The sequence below is a fragment of the Podarcis melisellensis genome (assembly GCF_964234715.1).
Source record: "Podarcis melisellensis genome assembly, chromosome: 6".
In the NCBI taxonomy this organism is placed as follows: domain Eukaryota; kingdom Metazoa; phylum Chordata; class Lepidosauria; order Squamata; family Lacertidae; genus Podarcis; species Podarcis melisellensis.
The window spans coordinates 67,073,001-67,092,539 of record NC_138538.1 but is presented as its reverse complement, the minus strand read 5'-3'; the positions used below and the strand labels follow the sequence as shown (position 1 = coordinate 67,092,539).

The 19,539-nt window shown below is 41.8% G+C and overlaps 1 protein-coding gene and 1 long non-coding RNA gene across 2 annotated transcripts in view; one reads left to right on the top strand and one right to left on the bottom strand.

The window, feature by feature from the left end:
- Window positions 1-595, bottom strand: part of ADGRL2 (adhesion G protein-coupled receptor L2) — a 244,508-nt gene extending 243,913 nt beyond the window's left edge. The window contains exon 1 of the mRNA XM_081914094.1: window positions 571-595. The gene's annotated coding sequence lies outside the window, so the exon portion shown is untranslated. The remainder of the gene's footprint in view (window positions 1-570) is intronic.
- LOC309371549 overlaps window positions 1-19,539 on the top strand; it is a 53,616-nt gene that overhangs the window by 5,173 nt on the left and 28,904 nt on the right. The window lies entirely within an intron of this gene.

Sequence of the window (19,539 nt, the reverse complement as noted above, 5' to 3'; positions counted from 1 at the left end):
ATCTGGGTGGTGTTGTTTTTTTACAAAATGGTAGCATGCAGCTTTTACTCAGGATGTGGTGTCTATATTCTGAAAATATACCATTTTAAATTCACATATGCAGCAAAACCCTGGTGGAACATAAATAAGGATCAATTTTTATACAGTTCAACACAGTAAAACATTATATAGGCCTAACCCTCTCTCAATCTAAAGCAGAGATACAATTCCTCTCTCAACTGATAGAACGTAAACCATATTTATGTGTGTGGGTATGTATATATTACAATAAATTATGCAGCAAAACACATTGGCGAACACACCAGGTTTCTAAAGCATTTCCAGCAGAGATGGTAAATCTTTATGTTTCTGTAGAAACAACAACCAAAAATACTAGACAAAAATTAGATGGGAATTTTAAAGATGGCTTTACAGGGTTTAAATATTCAGATGTTTATAGCTGCATGAATAATACCCTTATCAAGTTGCATATTTATTTTTAAGTGAATTTTCATTATTTTCAAATGACAATTTTGCTTGTTCTCCTTTGTATTCATTGGTGTCAGATACAGAAAATAGTTTTCTGCTTACCATTCTGGGGAAGATGAAATTTATCATTGTGCCAAAAGTACCCTGGAAAGCAAAGAAATGTTATTAGTTATTATGCCCTTATCCATGGGGAGCCTAACTCCCCAAACATCAGCATCCACACACACAAATGAAAAAAACCAATAGCTAGAAACACAAAACAAAACAAAATACAAAACAAAGTGTCTCCCAGAAACATCCTATATCTATTTAGGAAGCCCTAGTTAAATTCTGTGGGTGTTCAGGGCCCCTGAAAGTAATCACAAAAATCAGAGTATACATTATATTTTATATTATTATATATTATTATTATATTATTACTTTTCAAGCAGACTCCACAGAGTGATTTACATAGAAATAGCCACACGATAATCATCAATTGAAATGATTGAATGAACAGCAAAGAGGTTTCAAGGGTGAAGAAGGACCAAATGGAAGAACCAAAATGGTTCTTGAGCAGCCATGTGGTGTGGTTGTCAGGGCTGGGTGGCAGGGAAACCATCTCAACTGGAACACCTGGAATGAGAGGGTGGGCAGCTCTCCAGGCTGTTCCATCATCTCTCCCTCCCATCCCAGGGCAAGATGGTGTTTGAGGAAGGAGATGCACTGGGATGACTTCCATCTTTTAAATCTTTCGGTGAGCTTTCTCTGTCGATGCACTTCCACATTTGTGCAAAGACAGGCTAACAAAAAGGCTAGAACCCAGTTTAACCACGTGTTGCAGCTTGAAGATGCCATGTTTATCATTTGATTTATACCCCACTTTTCATCCAATGAGCTCAAGGTGGCATACTTGGCTCTCCGTGTACTCTTTTTGTCTTCACAACGACCCTGTAAGGTAGGTTAAGCTGAGAGGCAACAACCACCCCCAAGTCACTTAGGGAGCTTCGTTGATGAGCAGGGGTTTGAACCCCTTTCCCTCAGGTCTTAGTCCAACACGCTAACCATGGCACCATACTGGCTCTCATTATGTTGCTAACCATAGTCATATTCACAATGTGCTGAGAAGCAACTGGGACCTATGCTGAAAACATTCACAAGTAAAAGATCCACCTGGGCATCTGTCATAAGACAGTTGAAATAAGTCACTTATGGGAGGTAACTGTGTGTGTGTGCAGAGAAGACATCATGGTCATGTGAATTTGCCCTATGTTGAAAATCAATGCTGCTGCTTTTTGCATTAGATTGAAGCCACGGCTATGAATCAATTTGTGGACTTTCCATTCTCCTACACTTTTTAAAGCCATTAGTACTCCAGCAGATTCATTTGTGTATCACATATTTATTCTATTCTTCCAAAGAGCTCAAAGCAGTATATATAGGATTGTCCCTGAAAGGCAGGTCAGGTTAAATAGTGACTAATAACCCATTGAGTTTCACGGCCAAGTGGAAATATGAACCTGAATTTGCTACATCCAAGCCCAAGACCCCTAGCCATTATTAAACAAACAATGGCCCTGTTTTAAAATCCCTCCAGATTGCACAGAGAATCTGACGTTTTATGTGACAATGGACTCAAGGCAAAGGCCCCTTTCACTCCAGCTCATTCAGGAAATCACAGCTCATTTAGCACCACCAACGTGGTATGATACAGTAGAAAACAGAAAAAAATATGCTGTCTTTCTTTAACCACCTTACAGTATATATGGTGGATCAGACAGAGATGCAAAGAGATGCTTCAAAATCTTACTAACCTAGAATCTGTAGCTGAAACTGAACAGTGAGAAAAGGGAAGTCGGTCAGTAGAACAGGAACTACTAGACATTCTTTTTTTTTTTAAAAAAAAATAATTTTTATTCATTTTTCAAACACATAATAAAAAACAAACAAAACACAAAACAAAGACATACAAAACATTTAAACATGTATAATTTCATAATCTTATTTTCATACACCTTCTTTCTGCCGACTTCCCCATACCTCCCTTTCACTGCATCCTTATTTTACAATTCTTTAGCAACTCCTTTAGTCAATTATCTATTTAATTCCCTTTCATTGAGTTTTCTTTAACTTATTAGTTACAGCTGTAATTCTCTGCTTCTTACCCCTTGACATCTTAACACTCCTCAATTTTACAACAATTTTTAAGATATGTTTTAAATTTCTTCCAGTCCTCTTCCACTGTCTCTTTCCCCTGGTCTCGGATTCTGCCGGTCATCTCTGCCAGTCCCATGAAGTCAGTCACCTTTGTCTGCCATTCTTCCAGAGTAGGTAGTTCTTGCATCTTCCAATACTTTGCCAGAAGGGTTCTTGCTGCTGTGGTGGCATACATAAAAAAGGTCCTGTCCTTCTTTGGCACCAATTGGCCAACCATGCCCAGGAGAAAAGCCTCAGGTTTCTTAGGAAAGGTCCACTTAAGGACTTTCTTAATTTCATTATAGATCATTTCCCAAAAGGCTTTAATCTTCAGGCAGGTCCACCAAAGGTGATAAAAGGTACCTTCAGTCTCATTACATTTCCAACATTTATTATTGGGCAAATGATAAATTTTTGCAAGCTTGACTGGGGTCATGTACCACCTATAGATCATTTTCATTATATTTTCTTTTAAGGCATTACATGCCGTAAATTTAACACCGGTGGTCCATAACTGAGGAACTACTAGACATTCTCATGCTTAGGTGCAAGCTTGTGGGTGGGTGCTTAACTTACTTTTGAGGTGACTAAGGATGCATGTGAGTAAGGGAGTTTCCTTTCTTTCATTCTGCAAATCAGCTCTCACCAATGGTTGGTTTGGTACTTTGTAACCTTCCCAGTTGCCCACACTTCAATTAAATTCCAGGGAAAGGCATCATGAGGTAATATTTCTCATGGGCCCTTTTCAGATCAGGAAGCATGGAGGGTTGGCTGCAGAGTGCTTGAGAAATGTTTACCGGAAATAAATTCTCTCTCTCTCTCTCTCTCTCTCTCTCTCTCTCTCTCTCTCACACACACACACACACACACACACACACTACCCTTGGTTATCCTGCAGCAATAAGATGATCTCAAAACTTTGTGCTCACAGAAATTCTGAATGAACTCTAAAGTGCCTTGAAGATGAGGCAGAAAAAAAACGAAGGCTTCTTTTGTGAAATTGGAGGACAGATTTGAAACATGGAATCCAAACACCGCAGAGACCAAGGAAAACCCACATTGTCTAACTGTTGTTGTTAAGCATCTAGGTTTGTTGAGGAAGTTGCTTTCATTTCTCCTAGTTTGCTACTCAGGTCTTGCCTAGTGGATAGGCCATCAGCTCAGGACTGTGGGAGCAAGTCACTGTGTTCCTTATAGGAAAAGGAACCAACTAGGGTTGCCACCCGTCTTGTAAAAAATGGGATTGTCATGCTTTGGGACCACAGTTTTCCTTGTCCCGTTTGGCCCCCAAACAGGATGCCTTTTGTCCTGTTTTCAAAAAATAAAATAAAATAAATCAGCATTTGTGTGTTCCCCCTAACTTGCTTGTCTCATGCAGCCTAGCTTGCTAGGTGCCTAGGAAGTTGAGCCCACCCTCCCCTCCAAAGCTGACTGATTGACACTCTGAGCTAGGCAATAGTGGAACCAACGCTCAGTGGAAGAACATGTGTCCTGCATGCAGAACATCCCACGTTCAATTCCTCTCATTCACAAGTGACTCACTGGGTGGAGTGGAACAGCAACACCAGCTTCCCAGTAGGTGGATTAATGTTGCTTACCTGGAAGGGGAGGGGGAAGGGCAAGGTGGCGATGAGGTTAATGCAGTGCAAGGAGTGCCCAATTGGCCCCACCACTGCATTTGCAGTGCGCCAACCTCCCGGCCACTTCACCTTTCCCTCCCAGTAAGCAAAAGTAACCCACCTGCTGGGGAGCTAGCATAGTGGATCCTTCCTTGCCCCAAGTGATCCACTTCTGCTGACATCTCCAGTTGAAATGCTCAGGTGGCAGGTGATGCAAAGACCACGGAGAGCTACACAGAGATTCAGAATGTAATACTGGATTAGAAGAACAAACAGCCTCTTCTCATAATAATGCAGTTTCTTATGTCCGTGACACTGCAACTGGTATCAGTGCACCCCACCCAGTCTGAGTACATCAATTCCAAACTTAGAAATGCATCATCATTGTTTTGGTGATATTACCTGTGTAGCAATGGCTACTGAATCCACATAGCCAGGTCCCACCCTGCACTAATAACACTGGAAAGAGAGAGGTCATGCAGCCTTCTCCACCTGTATTGCACCTGCCCAAAGGCGGTGGCAGGGTAGGAAATAACCACAGCCTCCACCCATCCAATGTGGTTTCGCTGCTTCAAAATCTTACTAACCTAGAATGTAATCCGGCTACACTAAAGTGGGAAGCACACTTTGCAAATGACCTTAGTTTTGTTTCTTCTTCTCCTCCCTAAGATAAAGCATGTAATTAAACTAAATTCCTTTCTGAATTTAGTCTTGATTTTTAAGGCGCATACTGCTTGATGTCTCTTGTGACATTCTGTGCTATAAATTCTTTGGCACTTGGGCTACCTGGCCACCCTTCACCGGGCTGCCAATTATTTTCTGGAATTACTAGTCCAACCCCATGGCAACATTTTTTGAAAGTTGTTGCTTTCCAACACTTTTTCTTCTTCTTCTATTAACATTTCAGCCTGACCAATGTATGCTAGCTTACTGCTCATACCACTAAATGCAATGAACTCCCTGCACCTTATAAGCCTCATAAGGTCACATTTACTCCTTGCACTTCATAAATCAATAAACACATCCGAAAGTTCTTGTTGTTGTTTTTTAATCGACAGTTCCTGAAGAGGGCAGTACGTTCTAGATATTATTGAATCATAATCTCAGACGTGACAGCCAGGCTTTACTGTACTGTAAGTAAGAGAGTGAAAAAACATATAGCTGGATATTTTGTGTAGCAGTTCCCATGGAACAATAAACCAGATCAGGCTTTACAAGCCAAGGTCAAAACTGCATCCGATTATTAAAGGGAGCATTCAAATAAGGGACCTGAAGCAATGCATTTAGCAAAGGGAACAACAACAAAATCAACAAGAAGTTGTACAGTACTTTCACAAGGAATGGGTTTTATCTTTAATGCCAGATATAACTCGTCCCCCCTCCTTATTGGCAGTGCATAGACTGTCAAAAACTTCTAAAGGGGTTAGATTTAATTATCTCACTCCTTGCACATTTCATCTCGATTGCTATGGCAACATGCGGTTGCCTCAGCAGCAATGCACACTTTAATCAGATATTTCCTCACTCATTTCTCTGTTCGCCACAGCAATGCAATGAAATTTATAGCCAAGCCCTGATACATGTCGCTACACCTCAGAGGAACCGGCGGAGTCCCTTCCGACCATCTCAAATGGGTGCGCATATCAGCGCACTGACATGTACGTGCAGAGCCACCTACCCAGATGTTTTCAGAGAGTTTGGCAGCTGGATGACATGTGGAGTGCGAGGAGATGATAAGTAGGTGTGCTTAGAGCACATTTCAACTTCATTGATTTCTCTCTCTCTTTTTTAGCCTGTTTCCTTTACCACTCCCTCTTTACAAAGCACCCATCCACTTATTCAGGCAGCCCAACCCTCCAAGCTAATGGGCAGCAACCCGGGTTTCTGCAGGAACTCTACTTAAGTGTCGAGAAGAGAAAACATAATAACCGGCCAGACAATATCATTTCTTCCACTTCCACCCCTCCCCAAAAAGCTTTTTGTTTGATTACTCATCCCTTGATTAAACACCTCTCAGAGGATGACACGGCCTCTTTCAACTGCCTGACTGAGAAATCAGGGACAAACGCTAAACAAAAATAATTAGGGGCAGCGAACCAGCAGCAGGAGTGCAATTCAAACAGCAGACAATGCGATTATTCAGACAACTGCAACATGGGCATACAGTCTGATTACAGGAATGTGTAGCATTTCCAAAGCAGGAGAAATGTATGAATCAGAGGGAAAATTGCAAGCAATTGAGCATGAAGCAAATGGGATGTCTATGTTTCACACATGAAGATAAGGCTAGATATAAAAACAAACAAAACAGATCTGGATGGATAACACTTGAAGTAATACAAAAGCACTGATTGTGATTTTTCTTCTTATTCTTTGTGCTATTGCTATTGCTATTACTGTTCTTATTTATTTTAGGAGAATAGAATCTGCAGTTCCCAGAATTAATACCAGTTCTTTGCCTCCATTGGCAATTAAGTCCTCTTGGCTCAGTATATGGGATTATTCCTATACTGGCCTCAGAGTATGGATCTGTGGCACTGGAATGCAGCCAGGGGCTGTAACAGTAAATATAAATATATAAACAGTGTTATAACTATCATTGAAAAATTGGCTGTGCCTGTGAAAAACCCAGGAGAAAAGCATCTTTTTTAAAACAATGTCTTATTTGTTTTTAAACAAATGCAAAAACCATTAAACCCTTATCCAGCAGTACATCTAATGATGCCTATTCTACCAGGAGAAAAGTCTTATGAGACTTGAGTTAAATTGTTCGGAAGACCACAGTGGCCTCCATAATAAACTCAAGTTCAATTGCCTCATTCTGAATTAAAATGATGGATTTTGGTTGTTGTATTTATAATTAACTTGAGGACCCTTTTCTCCACGTTTGCTGAATGTGTGGAAGGAGCAGGATCACACCATTAGTCCTGCCCCTTTAATGTTAATGCACTTGCTGACCACGCCCCCAGGCAGCCATGCTTCTAATGCTTTTTGTCCAAATGGAGACCTATGCACATAATGTTGAACTCCTCCACTCTACAATTACTAGAGTGGTTTAACAATCAATCCCTCTTTCCAGGGAACTCTGGGAATTGCAGTTCTGTGAGGGGAATCTGGTTCTCTTAATAACACTCAGCACCCTCAACAAACTACAGTTCCTAGGATTCTTTGGAGGAAACTGTGACTGTTGAAGTGGTATAGTGCTTTAAAGGTATAGTGCAGCTGGGGGCATAGATGAAGAAGTATCTATCAAATATCATGCTTTGAAACCATAGTTTACAAAGACAGAGGCATTGTGGGAAAAATATGTCGCAGAGCAAATCAACGAGGTTATTTCATCAGTAGGGACTGGCTGAGAAAGAACACAGATGGTTTATGAAGGAGGAGGAAGATGGAATTGTGTCGTAAATTCTTGGCTACACTTGAAGGAAATATGGGGAGCTTCAGGAGAGATGTTTGGGCAGAGTGGAGGAAACAGAATCATGTGTGAAGGAAATAAAAAATATGGTCTGTTTGCAATTTCTACCTATCATATATGCAGCATTACTATTTTCTCACATACATCCCTATCAAAGGAAACATTGATTTCCCTTCCCCCGCTGTGATGCCTAATAGCTCTGAAAATGATTCTCTGAATATAAGTTGAAAGTAAGATCTTTGTTTTCCTTGCATGTCGTGCAGAAGAACAGAGAGGGCATGGATAAAGATTTGTCGAGAAAGTGAAGCGATTTACCATAGAGACACAAAAGCAAAACACACAAACATGACTTCATTGCTATTAAACTTTTCCTTATGAACATATGCTACACAATGTATAGGCGCTCAAATGTAAACATTTCAACAGAGTAAGAGGTGGTGGGCAACCCCTGAAAAGTGGTTATAAATGACCATAATTACTACAGGCAGAAATGCATTCATAATCCTATTGTAAGTGCATAATTTTACTCGCACCAGCAATCTTTCCAATTCCATTGGTGCAATCTAGCAAAAGATGGTTGCACTTAAGTTCCCTTGAAATCAATGGGACTTAAGAACACAGTGAAGCACTTAACATCCAGTCTTGCCTAATTCTTCCCAGGTTGTGCCCAGTGGATCAACATGTAGAATTTAATAGGGCTGGAAAGCAGCTGAAGTTCCTCTGCTCCAAAGCAGCTTGTTTGAACTGGATAATGAATGTGTCTGAAAGCAAGCTCACTCTTTCTCCACTCTAGAAGTCTTGCGCATGTGGCAGGGCCAGAGTGAACACTTCCACTGAGCGCATGCACTCAAGTGCACATACCTGATCCCATAATTCTTCCACCTCCAAAAAAAAAATGGATAGAAGGATCATGGCAATCAGATGCACCACACATACACTTATCTGTGTCAACACTGCATGTTCAATTTAGGCATGACATCATATGTATGGCAGTGGATGCACACGCAAGCATACAGACTACCATAACAGTGTGCGTGTGTGGCTCTTTGGAAACTAGCTTTGGCTGAATCAGACTGTTGGTCTGTCTAGCTCAGAATTTTCTATGCTGACCGGCAGTGACTCCCCAGAGCTGCACAGAGGACTCCTTCTCAACCCTACCTGCAGGAATGGCTCACCTGGTGGGAAAGAGCCACAGAGCATTGCTGCCACTTATTGGGAGGGAGTGGAACATAGGCAGTGAGGGATAGTAAGTATCCTGTTTACCAGCTCATCAGTTAACTGGTAAAGGTGACCAGCCAAGTGACCAGCAAGCTTCTCTAGATCAAGGGCTGGGGAAATCCCTGGTCCTTGATGCTATTGTTTTGCGAAATGGTCCCCCCAGGTAGGTTCATCTGGAGCAGGGGTTGGCAACCTAAGGCCCCTAAGGGGTCGTATGACCGGCCCATGGATCCCTGCTGGCCGGTCAGAGACCCCTGCTGCCCAATTGGTCAGCGCCCGTGCACCACACTAAACAGGCACGGAGCAGTGCAGAGACTGCCTTCCATGACGCTGGCCGGCTTACAACTGGCTGCAGGAAGCTCCTGTAGCCAATGGGAAGCTGCGCGTGCCTCCTCTGCTCCGGAAGGAGCGCCAGAAATAGCGTTTGCGCATGCATGCATGCATGTGTGCACACACTCTGGCCCACCGCAGCATCTGCGGGACCGTGAACCAGCCCAAGCCACAAAAACTTTGCCAACCCCTGGTCTGCAGCCTTTGTTATACATCTTTAGGCACCAGACAAAAATGTTCCTTTTCAACCAGGTCTTGGGCTGATTAATATTCTGTGGCCTTTTAAATGTGTTTGTGGGAGGGTGTGTGGGTGTTGTTTGGGTTCATTTTTGTGCTTTTATCTTGCATTTTCATCTGCCCTGAGATCTTTGGATGCAGGGTGGTATAAACATTTAATCATCATCAACAACAAAAGAGGCAGGTTGGCAGCATGGTCCAGGTTGCGCAGATGCATAGCAGTCCCACCTCTGAAATTTATGCAGCCTTGACTTCACCACCATCTCACCCCTCTCTTTGTCTCTCCCAGTAAGGGGCACTCAGGTAACGACACCACTTTTGGGGGGTTCACCCCCTGCCTAAGTCACTTCCTCCTACTTCCTCCTACTCTGAGTTGTCAGGGATTGAACCTGGCATGTTTTGCATGCAAGACATGGACAACGAAAGTAGATCCTGTAGGCCCATATGGTTGCAAAGAGACTTATATTTCTAGATTTGAAAGACCAATGCCCACCATCCTAGTACTCAGTTGTCTGAATATCTTACAGCCTCCCTGCTTTTAAACACATGACCTAGAATGATTAATCTCATTTAGATACATTTTTGGACAAACAAACGGCATATATTAATGAACATGTTTGAGTAATAATAATAATAATAATAATAATAATTCAACTAAGCTATGGGCTTCAATCCAATTTGTGGCTAGGCTAAATCACTTATCCTGCAGCAGTGTACAACTATCCAATTTTGTTTGTAAGAAGAAAGATTTTACTGTGCAACTTTATCCCTTCCTGTAAACTGATGCCTCACAAACGGGATAGTGCCACAAATGCTCACACAGCACCCTGAACAAAGCATTTAGAAAAAGCACCTTTTTCTAAAGTGCAGAGGGAAATACCCTTATTTTAGTTTCCAGCTGATGCTTATTAGGCTAAGTAGGCATCTAGAACTCTGCAAGGAAAACGGCTAGTGGAAAGAGGGTTAAATGCCATTTCTGAAGTTAGGCATCATTGCTGAAATTGCTCCCCACTCTGTGCAAATATAACATGTACAATGACGTCTTTTAGACATCTAAGCCTCCTCTCCAAAAACCAGCCTTGGTTGATAGATATTAGAGAGACAATGATAATAAATATATTCCTGAAAGCTCTGCAGGATTATGCTTTGTTCTTCCATATTCGGTTACAGCAGCTCTTCAATGAGAGGTAACCAGCACAGCAGCTAAGCTTCTAATTTCTCCTTCTTCAACCTTGAAAGTGTTGCAGGATATCACCTGACCATTAAATAGTGAGGAGGAACTTGTTAAGAACTCCTGCCTGGCTATATATTTATGGACTTTATGCATACTTTTATTATAGCACTAACATTCCCTGAAGGGATTATTAAATTGTTAGACAAATTAAAATTAAATAAGAAGGAAAGGTGCACTTGAACTAAAAACTGTTTAAGCATGCCTAAAGGCAAGGACCAGAGCGAGCAGCAGGAATGTCTCCTCCTGCATGTCTCCCGCAGCTCTTTGCCAGCTTAAGTGGTTCCTTCTGCTGCCAACCTCCGTTCCAGAAGACTTTAGTGAGGGCATTGCAAATAGCAGAATTGTAAGCTGACCATTTATTTATTTCTCTGTGAAGCTTTTCTGTACCACTAACATTAAGGGGGGCGGGGATAATGGCTGTGATGAACAGCATAAAACCAGCACTGAAATGATATTCGGAAAACAAGGGTGAAATACATTTTTAAAAACCCAGTAGCTCAGATTTATACACTGCTATAACCGGATCGGCCCTCAGGGAGGGCCTGGGTGAACAGGTGAGTTCTAAGCAGGTGCCTAAATGCCATTATGGTAGTTCCCTTCATTGGGAGAACCTGGCAAAGGCCATGTTCCACCACACTCAAGGCCCTGGCCTTGGTAGAAATACGACAAACCTCAGAAGCATCTGACACTACTGAGAGTGTCTCTCCCAAGGATCAAAGTGCCCAGGCAGTGGGAACCAAGGTGACCTGGTCCCAAGGTGTTCAGTACTTTGTGTGCTCATAATATACTGTAGCCCCAACGTCACTTATTTTTAGGGACCTCTCTGATAAAATTATTCTTTGTCATTCCCAGCCATCACATTACTTTCCTGATTCCAAGCCATCATACCCTATCAACCTATGAAATAAGCACCATAGCTTAAGAATGTTGCACATTATTTAACATGTTTAATGCAGCAATCTTAAATCCAGGTAAGCCATGTGCAAAAACAACCTAAGCACCTGGCTCTCCTTGCACATCGACATTTGACACTGAGCTTTGTTTGTTTGTTTCTGCTCATGCAAAGGGACAAGGTCATAATGTTTGAAGCAGGCACTTATTAGAAGTCAGGCGTATTTTCCAAACTCTTCCTGTGAAATTTATATTATATTTAATATCCCAGCTTGAAATGCTTAGAAATATTTATGGGGGGGGGGTTCCCCTCTTTATGGTGTGCTCTTCTATCTCCCATTCCCTTTAAGAGTTTAGTAGCATCTGGAGTCACTGTATGGTGATCAATGATTTGAACTATGCAGTGTTCAGCCATTGATCACACAAAAGACAAACGTATCTCATTGGCAAGCCATGGAGAACAGCTGATCCTGCTTAGTCGGTGAACTTGCATCCCCCGCAACCACCTAAGATACAATAAGGATTGGGGAAAGTCTGGAAAAGGGTAAGGAAGAGTGCTCAATTCAGTCAAAGCAGTATCATTTGCATTGTGATGATTTCCTTAATGCTACATTACTAAGTCTTCACACGTATGAAGCTAAAAGCAACGCTTAGTTCCTAGAAGAAGAAAAATCTCTGCAGTATGGTCTTAATAATAGTTACAAACCTTTCAGGACGGTTAGGATTATTTTACTGCAGGTAATTCACTTTGCAAATTGTAAAGTGCACTATCAATGTTATTGGAATCATATTCATTTACAGGTATTACATGGATGTACATAATAATTTCTATGTAGCACTTCTTTAAAGTCAAGTCTCTTAGCATCATTTTTTAAAATGTCAGCATACACTATTTACAACATATATATATATATATATATATATATATATATATATATATATATGCTTTCGTAGATTTTCACGGGTACAGGAATGCAGGTTTTGGTGTCCTCGGGTGTCTTCCCGTGTAAAAGTTGGGGTGTCTAGGCGACGTTTCGACGAGGTCTCACTCGTCATCTTCAGGCTGGTGCTTTCGGCTTCTTGTTACTGGAACAGAGCAGGATCTGTACATGGAACACTTTGAAACCAATGCTTTAGACAAGTCAGAACACAAACCCAAACTTTGGCTCAGATATGTTGACGACACCTTTGTAATTTGGCCACACGGGAAGGAAAAACTGGATAGCTTCCTCACACATCTCAACAGCCTACACCCCAAAATACAATTCACTATGGAAATAGAAGCCAACAACCAACTTCCCTTCCTTGACGTCCTAATCTACAAAAAACCTGATGGCTCCCTAGGACACACTATCTACCGGAAAAAAACACACACCAACCGCTACTTACATGCACAATCACACCACCACCCTGCACAAATAAACTCCGTAGCCAAGACTCTCATCTCCAGAACCAAACGCCTGGCTGACAAAGACCACTTGACAACTGAGTTACAGAATCTCTCAAATGTGTTAATTGCCAATGGATACCAGCAAAACAGGGTTACGAAGCTAATCCAAAAAGAAACACCCCCCAAAAACCAAGACACAGAAGAAAACAATGGCATGGCCCTCCTTCCTTATATCAAGGGCACTACAGATAAAATTAGCAAAATCCTCCATAAACACAATATCAAAACAGCCTTTTGCACCAACCAAAAAATAGCCAATATCCTCAGAAACCCCAAGGATAAAATCCAGTTGGAAAACCAAGGGGTCTATGAAATACCCTGCAAAGTCTGCCCAGCCACGTACATTGGACAAACAAACAGACGAATAAATGCACGTATCGCAGAACACAAGAATGCCGTCAAAAAAGAAGAAAAAACTTCCTCTCTTTTCCAACACATGAAAGAAACAGGACACGAAATTAATTTTGCAGATTCCAAATTGCTCTTTAACATGGAACATCACCACAAGAGAATAATCATGGAAGCCATCGAGATAGAGAAACACCCTCACAACATGAACAAGCGTGACGACACATCCCGCTTGCCAGACATCTGGAAATTAGCCCTCCCCACAAAAACTGACACCAGATCCAGAGGCACACAGAACGCCATCACCAATCAACCACACCAGACCCAAACCCAGACCCTCTCCACAGATAAATTACAGACACCATCCAGTAGCCAAACCATGGTGGCACCTCCGGATGCTGCACCCCCCTGCAATCCCTACACAGATCTGGCTGACACAGGCCACAAAACCACAGCTCGCCCCTATACACGAAGCCAAGCCAGAGCACAACTAAGTGCAGTACAGCCATCTTCTCAGAAAAACTCTTCACAAAGTTCAAGAGGTCAAGACACAAAGACTTTAGCAACTAATCCACACCTAATGACCCACCTAAGTGGTACTCAGGATATCACTCAAGAAATCACTCAAGATATCCCTCAAGTAATTAAGGAACAAAAGAAGAAAAGGCACACTAGCCTGGGAACTTCCTCTCTGCCCAGAACATTGGAGGCTATACACCACACCCCCTCAACAGTATTTATAGGAACTCAAACACTGAGATCCTGCTCTGTTCCAGTAACAAGAAGCCGAAAGCACCAGCCTGAAGATGACGAGTGAGACCTCGTCGAAACGTCGCCTAGACACCCCAACTTTTACACGGGAAGACACCCGAGGACACCAAAACCTGCATATATATATATATCCCCAACTATAAATAGCTATAATTGAATTTGTTCTGGTTCCATCATCCTCTTTGTTTCTCCAGCACACAAAGCTTGCCACTGGTATGAGTCCAGCACCATTTGAGAGTGGACTCTTGTAGAGTGAGTTGGCAATGACAACCCCATTTAGGTTTAAACAGGTGATGGGGTTTGAGCCAGATGGGGTTGTCCAAGACTGGACATAAGGGCATCTGAAAGCCCTACTTTCTCTGTGGAGATTCTGAGCCTGCAGCTATTCATTATATCTTGCTGCAGATCTTAAAGCACTTTAAATAAAGTTGAGAGCTTTACACCTATAGTGTAAGTCTCCACTCCAGGAGTGTCACTGGGTCTGAAATCCTGGAGGGCCTCTGCCCATCAGTGTCAACTGTCCTGAGCTAGATGGAGAAACATTCTGACTCTGTAGAAGGCAGCATCTTATGTTTTATGATGTAATAGGCATGTCCTTCCCTGTTGCTTGCTACCAGTTCCAATTACACATGATCATCACAAATACATCACAAATACATGAGAATGGTTTTGCCACCCATAAAACAGCAAGCTCTGCTAATAATCCATTAGTTTGTATTCTGGATTTTGCCTAAGGTTTATTTAAGTAGTGTTAGAAGCTTCTGAGTTGAATTTGAAATTGTCAAATTACTTATTTTAATTTCTCCCAGTTAAACAAATCAGCTATTCCCCCCTTTATTATTCACCCACTAAAATATAATCGCCAACAAACAGGAGGATGTGTTGCAAAAGCTAGACTCGTCCAGCTACAAGACAGAAGAAATATCCGCAATCCACGCTGATACATTAGGTGTGTATTTGTAAGCTTATTCACACAGCAGCAACCAGATATTAGCAGGCCTGGTCCTCTGCCTTTTGCGCCTTCTGGGACCATTTAAGCCAGAAAAATAAAGGTAAGATGAAAACAATGCTAAATATAAAAGGTAGGCATTAAGAGTCTCAATTTTTGCTCCTTTATGAAGGTGTAAGCAGCTGAGTTTCAAGACAAAGATTAATCCTCTCCCTCTCTTTAGAAAAATAAATCCTCAGAATTGTGGTGTTGATGATCCTTGAAATTATTAAAGTGGAAAAGAAATTTTAAACTTAATAGATTTTGCCATTATGGAAAATGCTAGCAGTTTAAAATCAGCTTGGAAAATAGAACTAGACAAATCCGTTTTGTTTTGTTTGTTCCTGTGCTCAGGCAAGATAAGACTTTTATGCTCACATGCAACTGAATTCATTGCAATTTGGCACAAAGTCTGGGCACCCAGAGCTTGAATTAAGACAGGCATTGTACTCAGTGTAGTCAGCTCAATTGGGTATTCTCTAAGTTCCTTGTATTTCTGATATTCAGAGGTGAGTGCTGCTGCTTATGTATGCAAATGGCAACCAAAATGATCAAGGGGACGGAGAAACTCTCCTTTGAGGAAATTGAACCTGCAACCTTGGCATTATCTGCAACATGCTCTAAGCAACTGAGCTATCTATGTAGTGTTATAATGTTTGGTGCTTTTTAGTTTGGAGTTGAGTGTGGTGCTGTTAACGCCAGGATGTAAGGGCTTTCAATGGCAACTCTCCACAATGGCTGTGTTCTACCTCTACTGTTGGAGGCTGCTTGCTTCTGAATGGTAGTTGCTGGAAAGCACAGTTCGCCACTATGAGAAAAGGAGGCCGGACTACATGGGCCACTGCCCTGATCCAGCAGCTTCTTCTTATGATCTTATGTTCTTATTCTCGTGTAAGAGGGAGGTATGCAAGAAGGGCCTTTACACTCGCCAGACGCTCGGCTGGAAGGAGCCTTTTAAAAAGTTCCATATGCTCAGAGACTTTGCGCCTGTTCATTGGGAGAGATAGGAAGCCCAGAGCACTTGTTCTTTAGATGTCCCTTTTATGAAAAGGCACATAGTAAGACCATTGATCCCCTACTGGTGAGGCTCGCTAACCTCTCGGAAAAGCAAAAATTCGACCTTTCCCTGTTAGGCAAAGATCAGAAGACGACCCGGATGGTCACCAGATTCTGTGTACAGATCAGTAGGCGCAGACCATCTCCTGACTCAAACTAGTTCATTTTAAAAATCCCCAAACTCGGAGGTCTGTTCTTAACCTGAAACTGTTCTTAATCTGAAGCACTACTTTAGCTAATGGGGCCTCCTGCTGCCACTGCGCCGCCGGAGCACGATTTCTGTTCTCATCCTGAAGCAAAGTTCTTAACCCAAGGTACTATTTCTGGGTTGGCGGAGTCTGTAACCTGAAGTGTATGTAACCTGAAGCATATGTAACCTGAGGTACCACTGTATACACTTAACACATTTATAAATTTTAAAACAAAAAAAGCAGGGTATCTGAAGAAGTGTGCATGCACACAAAAGCTCATACCAAGAACTAACTTAGTTGGTCTTTAAGGTGCTACTGGAAGGATTTTTTTTTGTTTTGACTATGGCAGACCAACACGGCTACCTATCTGTAACATAAATTTTAAATTTATTGTTGTACATAGTTTTAATTGTTTGTTTTCCTTCTGGGACTGTTCCCCCGTGTGTGTTTTATTAGCTGGTCTCTGACCGCAATAAATTATCTATCTAAGAGGGAGGTATCAGCAGACTCGGAAAACTTCCCAGATTTGTAGAAGTATGAAGGTTCTTTAGGCGGAAGGTAGGATTCCAAAAACAACATAATGAGGCAGTATCTTGGAGGAAGGCATGGCTGGCTGATTGGAATATTGAACAGGAGTCCTCCATGCCGCAACATTTTGTTGTGGGTACTGCTGTTTGAAATAGGTTTGGATTTTGACTTGAAAACAAACTGCAAGTCCACTATAAAAAGGCAGTGCTCAAGTGACCTTAGCCCAAAGGACTTGGGCTTCAAAGGAGGATGGAAGCATAACAATAGGCTGCCTTTGGAATTTCCCCCAACATCTCTATTATATGTGGGCAGCAGAGACATTTCCCCAAGCACCTGTTTTGCAGCCACCTTGGAATAGTTTGCATATGGAATGTAAGCAGGAGACTTTTGTATTTGAATGCTAAACACTGACGTGTATGGATAGCCATCAGCCACCATAAACTTTACCCAAGTTCCTCCTTTGCAACGCCCTTGTTCCTATTGATCTTCATTGACAGTATGCAACCATCCCATTTTGATTGTCTTGTCTTGTTGTTGTTTTGTTAATTATATGGCCTTTCGGTTTTGATGTGCCCAAGAGTTTCCTTTGATATTCTAGGCTGTCCTGAGTGCACAGGCAGTTGCTTGATAACAGCCATATTTTTAGAGGTGCCAACACAAACAATCTGAGCAATGTTTGTGTCCAGGAATGGAATCTTCCATGGGATAGCAAGGGACCCTGGAAAGTACCTTTGGGTCACATAGAGCTGTTAGTTTGAAGGCTGGTGAAATATTTTGGCTGACAAGCTTAGCTGCCTTGAAACTGTAACCACAAAGCAGCACAGAGTGTACCTCTCTGCATTTTTTGGCCTGTGTATCATTTCCACCCACCCCACCCTATCTAAACTATCTAACTAGGTAGATTAAGAACTCACGGGTCTGATGAACGGGGCTCCTATCCACACACACACACACACACACAAAAGTGTGTGCCATGTTTGCCGTAAAATGGAACTTGCTTCTTTGTGGATATTTTGTGTCTCAAATAAGAAAATAATGACAACACATGTGATAAATTGTAGCTGATAATTGCAACAATTTATTGCATTCTTTTTGCCCTCTGCTACATTTTCCTGGTGTTTTCAGATCTTTCCAAAGCCAAACATTTCCTTTGAACACGTGTGTGTGTCTGTTGTTAGCTCCCTGTTCTCTAACGTTGTGCCCTTATGTTTTTATAACACAGAAACTGAAGCACATCTTTCCCCAGGACATTTATGGGAAGAGCACTTACCGTACCTTATCTTATCTTACCCTCTTTTGAAGTTTACTTCCTGTTCCTGTTGGAGTCAATGCCAATCTAGGCTTTCGGCCTGAAAGTCTGAAGTGGGATTTTAAGTGCAATTGATTGAACTTGCTAAAGTACCAACAACAACAACAACGTATTTATACGCTGCCCATCTGACTGGGTTGTGAGCCACTCTGGACGACCTCCAATACTTCCTGTAGTTGGGAACCCTGATAAAACAAGGTTTGTGGTAACGGGAAGGACTGCAAGCATGTACAGCCAAACACACCTTGAATCCCTCCTCAGATTTTCACACTGAATGTGGAAAGTACAGAAGTGGAGCCAGTGCATGCAAGCAGTCCTATTTTTCTAGACAAAGAGATGCTGGAGATCACCACAAATTTCTCCCTTGTTCTCTTAGAATGGCAATGACACCCACCTGAGAGGTGCCAGAGCTGAGCTCTGGTGAGCTCCGGCTGAAAATAAAGCCCCTTCATGCATGGATATGGGGGGAGGGGAGGAATTTCATGCACACTCTACCCCTCCCACAAACTTTTGGACACCCTTTCCACTCACTCGCCCAGAAATGCCCCAACAGGGTTCCTTAGTTCAGTCAAAAGAACCTTAGCACGAATGTTTGGTCCCTCTGATTTTCTTGGGAATTTATTCAAGTCATGAGATTTCCTACACTGCAGGCACTGCTGCCGTTCTGTATCACTGCTGCCATTATCCCAACACCTCCAGATAATGCCACTAATGTTGCTATAATCAAATACTATTACATGCCCTGTGCTTCTCTGAACAAGTTTGGGAAAATTCAGCAGAGCAAAGCAATCAATAATATTTTTCAGATACAGTTTAATGAATGCAAAAAATCATAGAAACATAGAATTGTTGGAAGGGATCCTGAGGGTAATCTAGTCCAACCCCCTCCCCAATTCAGGAATCTCAACTAAAGCATCCAGGACAGATAGCATGGAGAGGTAGGGGGAGGGGCATGTTTCTTTTAATTAATTGTGATTGTTACAGTTGCTTCATAGAGCCATGAAACTTTGGGCAACAATGAGTGGCTTCATTGATCACAAAGGTCAATGAAGGGTTTTTGTTGTTGTTGTTTAATCTGTTAACTGCTTTTTAATATGCTTATCATGATCATCATTTCAAAGATTAATGTTTGTGAATATTTTACAACATTTTGTAAGGGGCGTTATGAAAATAAGGCCTTAACTATTAAATTTGGCAAGAAAAAATTATATACTGTTTTAGTATACTGCTTGCTAAAAACTTCTTTTAAAAGAAATCCACAAGCCTATCCAAATATATTTGATTCTAAGTTTGTTGATTTTAGATGTA